Genomic DNA, 13,333 nt, shown 5'->3' on the forward strand with positions numbered 1-13,333 from the left:
TCTTAATTCTAGGTACAATTTAACAGTTGCACAGACTTTTGATTAGATTGGACAACATTAATATCAACAATGTTTTTGCTTAATAGGAAGTATAAGACTTTTGTCTGGGTGGGCACCCTGTGTCTGGGGGGATTGGTTGTATTGGGGAAGTTATGTTTTTTACTTTTAATTGGAGGGCAATTCAGTACAAGGTGGATTTCGTGTTTCAATGTATATAACTTGAACTGTCTAATATCAAAAACAATGCTTGTAATATGTGATCGATACTTTACTGTTTTAATGATATGTTACCTTATCATGTCTAATAAACAGTTTAAAAAAATACAATCAATGCTCACTATCACATTTTGTGATACCTAAGCAGCAGGGTCACTAAACCTCATGTCACTGTGCTATAATCACTGTTATACGTCATGGGTATCCTTAACACCTACCATGGACTAGTGTCCAAACTTCAATGCCCTTTTAGGGGTATTGGAAGCCATAGGGAAGTAATCAGATGCAACTGTAAAGAGGATATTAATTAAGAATGGCGGAAATAAAAGTAGGGGTGATAGTGGACTAAATTAAATCAATGAATAAAAATGGTTAAATGAAGGTGGGGAAATAAAAAGACATATTTCTTCAACTTTTTTCTGTTCTTCTCTGGGAATAATTACTTGGTTTACCAATTTATGGAGTGCAATTTCTCTGAATTTATTTTACCCTGCGTATTGAAATTCTGCATGACCGAACAGTCCTACATTGTTTGATTTCCAAACTATTTACATAACATGAATATGATCTAACTAAAAAAAGGACAAACATATTATTGATTGGCTGTATATATTATCATCCCATGCCATGATCAGTAAAAGCAACTTATCAGTTGGTGAAGTTTAAAAACATAATGCAAACATGACTTTAATAGACTGTTGTGGATAAAGGCATGTCCAGTATAATGACCTTCTGTTTGCTTCTATTGAAATGTCTGCTCCTATGGTATACACATAAAGTGGGTTTCTAATACACATTAATTGAGTGGCCAGAAATACCTTAAGATCCACATGCAATTGATGAGTACCGATTGATCAGGTGTCTAAATTATTTATGGTGCATGATGAATGTTCAGGAATTCAGGCAAATTAAGATGGGAACACCTCTGTGTTGTAGACGGCATTCATTGCACTCAGACGTCAATGCGTGTACTCAACTTATCTGTACCGGGTGCTTCTCTGAAAGAAACAAGATATACAGTGTTCACTGGGTGATAATTTATAATGTGTTATGTTTGCTGCCAAGGAATGGTCATCCAAACAGTGTACCAGTTGATTAATGTGTGTAAAACGATTTGGGCAACAGCATGATGTCACACTCTACAATAATTACATCATGTTGTCGTGTTGTCAAATGCACAATTTCCCCAGCAATGATTCTGAATATTGAGTGAGTCCAGAAAAAAACAGGAACTTGGCTGGTAAGAAGAAAATCATAATTTATATGTTTATAAAGTTGATGTACAATTATATGCTAACAAATATGAGATTACCGCTATTCATATATTTTTGTTGACATATAGCACACACTTATGTTGGGACTTTTGTGTTCGTGGTACTAAACTAAACTTTTAAAAATCGCCAAATGGTCTGTATGCCAAAACCAAATCCCTGTTCCCTTGTCATAAATGAAAATAATTATTCACATCTTACTATCCTGCCTTCCTAGTTTACTAAAAATCTATTTTACATTATTACTATTATTATTACTGTTCCTAAAGAGATTATTACATCTAACACTCTTTTTAGAATGTGTTTTGCTAACTGTAAGCTGTAGCTCCAGGAGGACACACAACATGGTTGAAGTTTTCATGTCCTTCCTCCAAAAGAAAACCTCTTGGTGTAGGGTCACAAAATATCAAAAGATACCTTTCAATTATTCCCTGATTTTGTGGCACAGGGGCTGCCTACCGCTAACCGAAGCAGAAATCCTAGGCCTATTTGGCCTAAGCTAGAACTTACTTAAAGTTGGCTTTTTCAGGTGACCTGGTCATACTTTTGGGGTCATCCCTCCAATGTAACCTACCTGTATGTCCCTATGATGTTCTATTTTGGGCTTTGTCATTGTTCAATAAGCTATACATTCTTTCAAGTAACCATTACATATTTTGTTTGTCTTATGGGTGGGACATTTCATGCATGTCCAATTGGCGGTTCTTTTTAAAATGGAGACCAGCTGCCTTTCAGACATGTCTTATTTGTGAGAAACTGACACATTAGTTGCAAAACATTTAGGAGACAATAGATTTTACTGGTCAATTTATACATTGTTTAATTGTAGGTAATATTCACTCAGTCTAATAAACAACAGTGAGTTTTTGAAGAGTCTGTCACCCTCTGCTGACCAAAGAAATTGTATATATTGGATACTATTTGGATGAAGTCTAGTGCCTATATATTCACAAGATGAACCCGCTATTTTCTCTTTCTTTTTTTTGTCTATTTGAGCATTTTAAATCTCTCTGCATTCCCCGTTGCCCGTGGATGTGCTGTTGCACAATGGGCCTTAACCTATTTACACAATGGATCACTATGCTGAGGTGGCATAGCCTCCATAACATAACCAGTACCAGGCACTACACACCTTGAAAAAATGACACGTCAGTATATGACATGCTGTTCCAGGGCTCAGCAGCAAGGACAGTGGTTGCACTAAATACATCCCTTATCTTCTATTTCCATGGCCAGATGCCTATCAACACTTACATACCTGGAGTAATGGTATAACTTCTAGTATATAGCACTGCAACCTGTGCTCTTAGCTCCCTTGTCTCTGGGATTTGCACTATTATTTATGATTTTACTAGTTTCAGAACAATGAATACGCATTTTCTTTTCCTTTGTGTGCCACGCAGTTGTCAATTTTAATTGAAAATATGTTAAAATCCAATAACCAACCCCATTTTCCTGAATAACCAACCAAAAAGTTGTGGGTTAGAGCTTTATTTAAAGGTTCAATTCAACCAGGCACATCAAACATATCTGTGCCAGCCAGGGCTGGACTGGGGATAATGAGACTTATTACTCATACTGGTTTGGGGAAAACCTTGCACCAAACTATAACCTTAAACTGTGAATAGGACCTAGCTATGTCCTGTCTAAAATATAATTAAGGTCAGTGGTCCTCACCCTCGCTATATCATTCAACAGAAAAACAACAACATTTGGGGTAAATCTGAACCCACTATGATCCTCTAAAACCCCTCCAAAGAACTCTGGCCATGTTAAGGGAGGTGCTCAGGTTTCTAACACAAGTCTTGCCACCCAATATGCAAACAAATGCCCCGAGATCCAAACCATAACTAGAGAAGAACCTGGAACAATAAATTACCGGTATAATTGAAAGTGAACATAAATATTGGATTCCTATCTACAAATCACGTTAGCAGAAATGGCTCAGTGGCAGCTCCAATTCTGAAGGCCTGCAGGGAGAAATTCCAGATTACCATTACACTGAGACAGACATTTACAGAAAACGGCAAATCAGTAAGTGGGGACCCATAAACTAAGAATGTAATTGTGTTCAGATGTAGAGCCCAACCCCAGCAGACCAAAAGCCCTGGGTTATGGCCATGTCATGCATCCTTCAATTCTCTAACTGTATCAGTCTTTAAAGAGAAGGCCTCTTATACAGAAGAACTTCTGCGGGGACGACCTTCCTTAATAGGCCAGCATAATAGTGACACGTGTCATATGTGGTTTATGGATCTGCTATACAGTATATTGAGCTTCAAATATAAAAGTGCAATAATTTGTTTCAGCACTAGATGGGGGTAACTCTACACGATAAAACAGTGAACAGATTATATATATATATATATATATATATATATATATATATATATATATATATACTATTTAGAGACCAGTTTAATGTTTGCTATTATTTACCCAATTTAAACAGCACATCCCTCTACATCCCTCTACACCTAGAATGTAAGTTCCCGCCGGAACAGGGCACTCCATTCTTCTTGTATCTGCATGTCAATTGCTTGTCATTTTGTACTTGTCGTTATCTGTAAAATTTTTACCTTGTACAGCGCTGCGGAATCTGTTGGCGCTTTATAAATAAAGTATAATAACAATAATAATACATGTTAAAAAAGGTGTTTCCTTTATATGCCAAATAGCAATACGCTCCCACCATCCCTTAGCGCTTTTTTTAAAATATAAAAATGATAGCACATGCAGAATTGGCAATTTTCGCAACAGGGCCCTGTGGTTTCTAGTTACACCCCTGATACTGGAAATACTGTATTTTAAAGTCTTGTTTTGCTTGAAATGTACATTTATGAAAGCAATCTTCAGTATTGTTGCTGACCATGTCCGTCTCTTTATGACCACAGTGTACCCATCTTCTGATGGCTACTTCCAGCAGGATAATGCACCATGCCACAAAGCTCACATCATGTCAAACTGGTTTCTTGAACAGGATAATGAGGTCACTGAACTCCGATGGCCTCCACAGTCACCAGATCTCAATCCAATAGAGCACCTTTGGGATGTGGTGGAACGGGAGATTTGCATTATGGATGTGCCTCCGACAAATCTGCAGCAACTGTGTGATGCCATCATGTCCATATGCACCAAAATCTACCACGAAGAATTAAGGCAGTTCTGAAGGCAAAAGGGGGTCCAATCCAGTACTAGCCAGGTGTACCTAATAATGTGGCCAATGAGTGTATATGTCCCAATCAAGGGACAAAAAATCTATCGAGGGAAAAGATGTTGGAATTATTTAATTTTTTTTCCAGAAAACATGTGTGTTGGCAAGAGTGTGTACATGCGTGCAAAGTGAGAGTGTGTGTGGAAAATGTGTGCTACTGCTTATGTTAGTTACTGGGGGGGCAAGGGGCCATAGGGGTTAAATATAGCATCCCCCTTAGTGCCAAATACTCCACTGACCGGGAGGCCAGGTTCACGAAGATTAGGAAAAAGAAAGAAGACACAGGGAGAAACAGACTAAGACAGAATAATAAATATGTTGAACGTAAAGCTGCATAACCTTGAATGTAAATAAAATCTCTAAAACACATAGTCCCGTATATGGCTAAAAGAATTTTGGGTTGGTCAAAGCTTCATCGTAGAAACTAAAATGTAATACCGATATGTTTTTTATGATCAGTAGTTGAAGGCGAAATGATCAACTGGCCCGCTTCCAGGTACTGAACCAAAGAAAGCCATTTGAGCTCATTAGCGGCTCCAGTGCCTCTTGACGCAATAGAAACTCCTTTCTGATGGCTAGCAAGGAGTTAGCTGGATCTAACACAATCATGAGGAGATTGCCCACAAAGCTTACATGAGAACTTCTGGGCTCCGGCTACCTGGAGCCTTCCCTTGCGGGACGCGGCCAGTCCCGCTGACATCAGTGGGCAGTCCCGCTGACGTCAGTGGGAGGTCCAGGTGACGTCGGTAGGAGGTCCGGCTGATGTCGGTGGGAGGTCCCGCTGACGGCAGTGGGAAACACCCCATTTAAAGGAAAAATGGGCAGGGAGCAGGGCGTATCAAGACCCCGCTTCCGCCACCCAGAGAACTGGAGAAGCAGTGCTCACTCGGCAAGTTCCCAGTTATGCCACAAAGGCAGCAAGCTTGTGGTGGACTAGCCCAACCCTAGCCCCTGTCTGGTGCTGTTAGACTGGTGGAGACATACCATGTATAACAAACTGGTTTTCTATAGCCACAAAGCTGATTTCATCTGTATGTACCCTAAACATGTATAATAGGAGTGGCTTATTGCCGTCACTTACATTTTTCTATTAAATAGGTAACCCTGGTGAGTGAATTTAACAGTTGCTTGCATCTTAATGCATTGTGCTGTACTCAGCATTGCTTCATTGAATCAGGCCCACTGCCTTTCAATAAAATAATTCTATAAAAAAAGTCCACATGTAAATACTTTCTGCCCAACTTACACGATAATTGTACTGTTTTCAGGCTTCCTATAATGGAAACTCAGATGATTTTCTTGGTCTAAAATGAGAGCTTTGCAGACAGATACTGTACGTCCTTGCTTTGTACATTTTTCTTATGACTCAATAATACAACCTTGGATGTGTTCCAGAATTCAAGCTAGGGAACAAATGTTGATTCTATAATTGTGGTGCATTTATCTTTCATATGATGTAGATTGTTCTGTCTTCGTTAGATGTTTTAATGTCATTACAGTAGACTATAATATGTCTTGTTTATCATCTAACTGGGTGGGACTTGTCAAGTGAAATCAGCATCTGCTCAATATTGTTTTTTGGGTTTAGTACAGTCTTAAGGTTTTCAAAATAAATAGAGAAATATGAGGACTTACAAAAGCAAATGAAAAATAAAAATAAGTATTGAAGAAAACAGCAAATACGTTTTGGTATCAAATGCAAGTTATAGCCTACAAATCGTAAATATGAAAAAACGACAGGATCACAAACGTCCCACCATACCAGTTTGGAAAGGTTTTATTTTTTCTTTTCCAGACAGTATAGGATGCATATTAAAGTACTCACAAAATAGTTTAATTTGCATTAAATATTGATGAGGCTGATTGGGCATTAGACTGTTGTTTTGAGCTGTTTTTCTTTAAAGGATGCAAAATTGTGTGGTCTTCATAATTAAAGGTATCGGGTTGTATTTGTGTTGCCTAAAGGAGACAAGAGAGGAATAAAGAATAAACTAAGAGCAGATATTTATCAATTCCAATAGAATTTATAGGTTTTTAAGCTAGAATGTAGAAAGAATGAAGAAAGTTCCAGGAAATGGAAAAACGGTGTGGACTAATTTGCAGAAAATACGGTATGCTTATACAAAAGTTAAGTGTTTACCTGGCTGAGGAACAGGCTCGGTTGGGGAGATCAAGGATCTCCCTCTAACCGGCTTAAAGACAGTCAAGGGAGCAGGAGGTCTGTTAATGCAGACCTCCGATCCTGCTCCCTTGCGATGCTTGCGGCAACTGATGCTGTGCGTCGGGATTTGATGTCATATCCCGGCACGCAACACTGAAGCCACGCCCACCACCTTCCACACTGCACCTAGACAGGACACAGAAGAAGAGGAGGAGGAAAAGTGACAGTGACAGTGACAGAGAAAAGGTAGGAAAACATTCAGTGAGAGTGGATTAGTAAGTGTGTGAGAGTGATGGGTGTTATGCTGTAGTTTAAACTGGATGTTTCTGAATGAGTGTGTGTGTGATAGCATGGATGTGTAAGTGGGGTGGAATAGCATGGCATAGGAAGGCTGTAATCAGATTCCTATCATGCCCAGGTTCTGGCTGCCTGGGCATGATAGGAGTGTGATTGCTGTTATATGTATATAAAATATTGTTGATTGTTTTTGTCCAATTTTGGTGTGTTAACCACACTTTTATTAAGAATTCAATAAGCATATTAATATATATATATATATGATTGCTAACAGCAATCACACTCCTATCATGCCCAGGCAGCCAGTACATGCTAGAACCTGGGCATGATAGGTGTTTGCTATTAATATATATATATATATATATATATATATATATTATTATTGATTTTTTGTGTCTAATTTTGGTGTGTTACTTTTTTTTAAAGGGGGGGGTCATTTTCGGTGAATGCTGAATTTTCCGTTTCGGTCCAGACTTTTCATTTCGGTGCATCCCTACTATATACTAGGCCAGACACTGAAGTGGTAGGCCTACACCACATCAATGTTTGGCTTAGTATATAGTGATAGGGGTTATGCTGCATTATTGTCAATGCCTGGCTCAATGTATAGTGATAGGTGTTATGCTGTACCACTGTCAATGTGTGCCTCAGTATATAGTGGTAGGTGTTATGCTCTACCACTGTCAGTGTGTGTCTCAATATATAGTGATAGGTGTTATGCTGTACCACCGTCAATGTTTGCCTCAGTATATAATGATAGTTATGCTGTACCACCGTCAATGTTTGCCTCAGTATATAATGATAGCAGTTATGCTGTACCACCTTCAATGTTTGCCTCAGTATATAATGATAACAGTTATGCTGTACCACCGTCAATGTTTGCCTCAGTATATAATGATAACAGTAATCCTATACCACCGTCAATGTTTGCCTCAGTATATAATGATAAACAGTTATGCTGTACCACCGTCAATGTTTGCCTCGGTATATAAAGAGTTATGCTGTACCACCGTCAATGTTTGCCTCAGTATATAATTACAGTTTGCTGTACCCCAGTCAATGTGTGCCTCAGTATATAGTGATAGGAGTTATTCTGTACCACCATCAATGTTTGCCTTAGTATATAATGATAGCAGTTATGCTGTACCACCGTCAATGTTTGCCTCAGTATATAATAACAGTTATGCTGCACCACGGTCAATGTTTGCCTCAGTATATAGTCATAGGTGTTATTCTGTACCACCACCAATGTCTGCCTTAGTATATAATGATAGCAGTTATGCTGAACCCCTATCAATGATAGAAGCAGTTTTAAAGTAGTGTGAGTGCCAAATACTCTAGGTACACCCCTGTGCACAACAGTTTTTTTTTTGATCCTCCGCTCGTGATTTGCTCATAATTTACTTATGCAGCGAGAATTTCACCTTTAAAATAGACCATGGAAGTAGTTCCACCCACTTGCAATGTTACATTTTTTCAGCTCCACCAACTTCGCTTTATATGAACTGTGTGACAAAGCAAAGTGGACATTAGGAGAGAGGCTTGTCTGTCCGACAGGTTGGCATTACAGTAAGTAATACTGTTGTGTAACTAATACTATATTATCACACTATAATGTAGTGCATGAGCGAGCTGTACCAAATACATAGACTAACAATTTAAATTTAACATTTGCAGAAGCATATTGTGCGCACAAAATTTTGGCTCTGGAAAAATTTTTGCATAAGAGAAATTTTCTGCGCACACCACCTAAGAAAAATTAGAGGGAACATTGGCCCTGACTCTAATGCAATTTTCTAAATTGGAATGACACATGGGTACATTAGAAATATTGTGCATTTCACCTCTGGATAGTCACAGTGTAATAAAGTCTAACAACTATTTACAAAAAACAATCTCACTTTACACTCCAAACATGGGATGGGACCAATCATTTTATAAGTTTTTTAATATAAACAATTGTCATATCTGATTTAGGAACACAATGACTCAAAAAAACATCTAGCTTCCTGTAGGCATGATGCAACCAAAAGGTAATCAATGACATGCTATGTAGCGGACATTTGTGACCAGAAATTCTGAAGAACATATTGGGCCCGATTCAATGACCCATTGTTGTAATTTTTTTGTTACAACTGTTTTTCATACATTTGTGAGTAAAAAATGTGTAAATGATACATACAATTTAATTTAATATTTACACAAACATTCAATAGCTTCATTTAATATCATGTTTCACAAAGTAAGTAGTGGTACCTAGTAGACTTGTTCATTCGTCTTCGGGGAACATGAAAACGAACACAAAGAGTGTGTTTTCTTTCCGAAGACATGAAGAAGAGAAGATGTCGGCGGTAAAACGTAGACGAAGACACACAACACAAAGAATCTCTGTAATCGTCTTCGTCTACCAGTCTCCTTGGTCCCTTCCCCATCTAGCCTACCTCATCCACTCGGCAGGAGTTGATGGAAGCGGAAATCCGTAGGTTAGCCGTCAGGGGTTACAGCGCCAATTGGTTGATGCCAGAGGAAGACCCTGCAAGTGACCAATAGGCTCACTCGCACTGCCTTTTTAACTCTTGACAGCGAACCTACGGATTTCCGCTTCCATCAACTCCTGCCGAGTGGATGAGTTAGATAACGCGATGCTGCGTTAGATAACGGGAGCAGAAATCCGTAGGGTAAAGGGCCGTGCAAGTGACCAACAGGCCCACTTGCACACCCCCATAACGCCTGGAAAGCCAATATTGGAAAATATTTTGGGTTTATATTGAATGGTTCAAATAACTGTTCCTTGTAGTCTATAGGTACACTTCTGTGGATATTATACCGGCCTAACCACCCTTTTGTCTGGAACCCATTTTGGCCTGACTGGGCAGCTAATACCGGTGAACTAAGTTGAGAAGGAAAATATTACTGAACATTTCTTATATACATTTGGTGTAGTTTTCCCAAGTATTGGAACCATCTGTTGTTCATGGAGCCCCTTTGTACCCAGTTTTTATGTTATACCCCTTTTTCATATTCCCCCGACCCAGATACTGGCCCTCTGCCGCCCACACTTCCAGGCCCAGTACCAGGACATACATGTTTTCCTTTTGGAACCATTGTGCGGCCAGAATAGCCTCCTGCCCCACTATGCCCTCTGTGAACCAGACAGGATTATCTCCACAGGGTGCCCAGCCAGGGCTCCTGCCTGACGATCAGAGGAAGATATCAGAGGTGGGGGTCTGTTTGTGGAGGCTAATCCCTTTATCTCCCCTATTGTTCCTGGGAGACCTGAATCCCCCAGCTAAAGGGGGCAGTTCTATCGCTCAGATTTCTCATTCGGTGTGTTGATGTGATTATGTGAATATATATGTATATAAATCTGCGCCTGTGTACATCTTAATGTTATACCCTACACTGAGCCTCGGCTAGTGACTGGGAAACCGGGGAAAGAGTGTGTTGTCCCAGGCTGAGGGAGCACAAGTGAGCAGATGTAGTCGGCCGGACTATTCGGCTCAGTGACATGGCCATAAAAGGTTAATCAAATTTACTTAAATGAATGTAGTTGTCCATTTTAAGGCTTCATTTATAAAGTACCTGGCCCCATCTGATGGTCATTCATACTTCTACTTCATATATCCTCTTACATATTTCTTTTGCAATGTAAATTAGCTTTTTTTTATCTCACAAAACAGGACACTGCGATTCTCAGAATACCCCACCCTTCTGCTCCAAGAACAGGATGAGAAGGATAATGATATGAAGTTATCTGCCCAAATTCTCATTTCAATAACCTCTGCATTTTTACAGTAAAATATATACTAAGCCTTATGTAGCACAACACAGAAGAGGCAATAAAACAACCCACGAGAAGTTGTCTACGTGCATGTGAGTTGGCAAATTTACAACAGCAAACTAGTTCAAAAAATCCAGCTTACAAATTTACTAAGCTAACTTGTATTTGTACTTTGAAAATAAAAGAGGTGAAGACACACACACTTAATTGCAGCTGAGTTGATCACATTTGAAAAAAAACCAAGAGGCTCTAGTAGCCTCTTTCAGAGAAATGATATGACAAGAAGTGAAAGCCTCTACAATTATAGGGCCAGAGGTTTAGATGCGCTTATACACTGAGCGGGATGTGGATACTTGGAATGGTATGTTACTATAAATGATAGAGGTTAATACAGTCATGATACTTTCAGACTGCATAAGTCTGAGGGCCATGGTTCGCCATTACATTAGACTATATGGGCCAAATGTGCAGTCAAATTTGTTTCTATATACATATAGGACAAACTATGAATCAGACACAGAACACTTAATACATTTTACAAGATCATTGTATTCAGGGGCGCAGGGCCGGCCTTTGGGGTGTGCGACCTGTGCGACCGCACAGGGCGCCACACTCCAGGGGGCGCCGCCGCGGGGTCCGCCGCCTCCGGGTCCGCCGACGACGACGCGGGGTCCGACGCCGCCGCAGGGTCCGACGGCGCCGCCGCCGCGGTGTCCGCTGCCGCCCACTCTGGACCTAGATTAAAACATCGGGGTTTTTTTGTTGTTTTTTTAACTTTATTTTAAATCCTCCATGTTAAATAAAGTTTTTTTTTAACTTTATTTAACATGGAGGATGTTAAATAAAGTTAAAACAAACAAAAAAAACACCCAATGTTTTCATTTATGTGCCGGGCAGGGGCGCCGAGCGGTTGCTCGTGAAGTTCTCAGCAACCGCTCGACGCCCCTTACTCTCCGTGACTCCGTTGCGGTGCCGGGATCTCATGTTCAATTAAGTTAGGATAAGGAGAAGTAGGGAGAGGGGGGTAGTTTGAAGGGGCATAGGGGGGGTAGTTTGAAGGGGCATAGGGGGGGGTAGTTTGAAGGGGCATGGGGGGGTAGTTTGAAGGGGCATAGGGGGGGTAGTTTGAAGGGGCATGGGGGGGTAGTTTGAAGGGGCAGAGGGGGGGTAGTTTGAAGGGGCAGGGGGGGCTAGTTTGAAGGGGCAGGGGGGGTAGTTTGAAGGGGCAGGGGGGTAGTTTGAAGGGACGGAGGGGGGTAGTTTGAAGGGGCAGATGGGGGCTAGTTTGAAGGGGCAGATGGGGGGCTAGTTTGAAGGGGCGGGGGGGTAGTTTGAAGGGGCAGAGGGGGGGGTAGTTTGAAGGGGCAGAGGGGGGTAGTGAGGGGGGGTGCCAGAGGAGTAGTTCGCACAGGGCGCCAGAACACCTAAGGCCGGCTCTGCAGGGGCGTATTCATGGGTGTAACTAGAAACCTTTGCCGCCATCCTGCTTATCAGTCCCTTCCTAACCCCCAAACAGCAAGCCTGTGCAATTTTGCTCAAGGTTGTCAGAGCCCCCAAAAAACGTATCAATGCCATCTTTGCCCCCAGACAGCTTGTGCCATCTTTGCCCTCCAACATACACTCTGGCATATGTTAACACACACACAAATTTACACATTCTCTACACATGCTCATACATTCTTACACATCCCTGCTCACACACACTTATACACACACATCCATGCTAACACTCACTTATAGATAGACATCCATGCTCACATGCAGTTAGACATGGACATCCATGCTCACATAAACATATATATATAGACATCCATGCTCACATAAACTTATAAGGACATTCATGCCTAGGCACAGTCCAATAAATAGGGGGGCAAGCAGCAATGATGGCACACAAGCTGTTTGGAGGCAAAGATGGCACAGATAAGCTGTTTTGGGGCACTGACAAGCTGGGCCATAGATGACACAGGTAGGCAGTTTGGGGATTATGATGGAACTAAGCTGCTTGGGAGCAAAAAGTGGCACTGTGTGGGGCAAATGTGGCACTTACAATCTGTTTGGGGGCAAAGGTGGCACTGCAAGACATGTTGCTTGGTGAAATTGGGGCAATTTTCTCACAGGGGCTCTGCAGTTTATTGTTATGCCCTGGATATGGAGGGGCTTCTCCCTGGTGGTACTGTCTCTTTTTACATTGTTGAGTGTCTGAACTTGCATACACATACTGTCCAACATCTCAGATGTCCCAAATTGGGATACCTTTGTTGGGGTTGTGGGGCCAGGGGCAGTACCACGCACTTACCTTACATCATGATACAATGAAGCAGAATGCCAGGATGTAATCATATCTGCTTTAATATGCTGAATGCGTACATGTAATGTGAGGAAATGACCTACCG

The sequence above is a fragment of the Spea bombifrons genome, chromosome 1 (genome assembly GCF_027358695.1).
Source record: "Spea bombifrons isolate aSpeBom1 chromosome 1, aSpeBom1.2.pri, whole genome shotgun sequence".
Taxonomy (NCBI): domain Eukaryota; kingdom Metazoa; phylum Chordata; class Amphibia; order Anura; family Pelobatidae; genus Spea; species Spea bombifrons.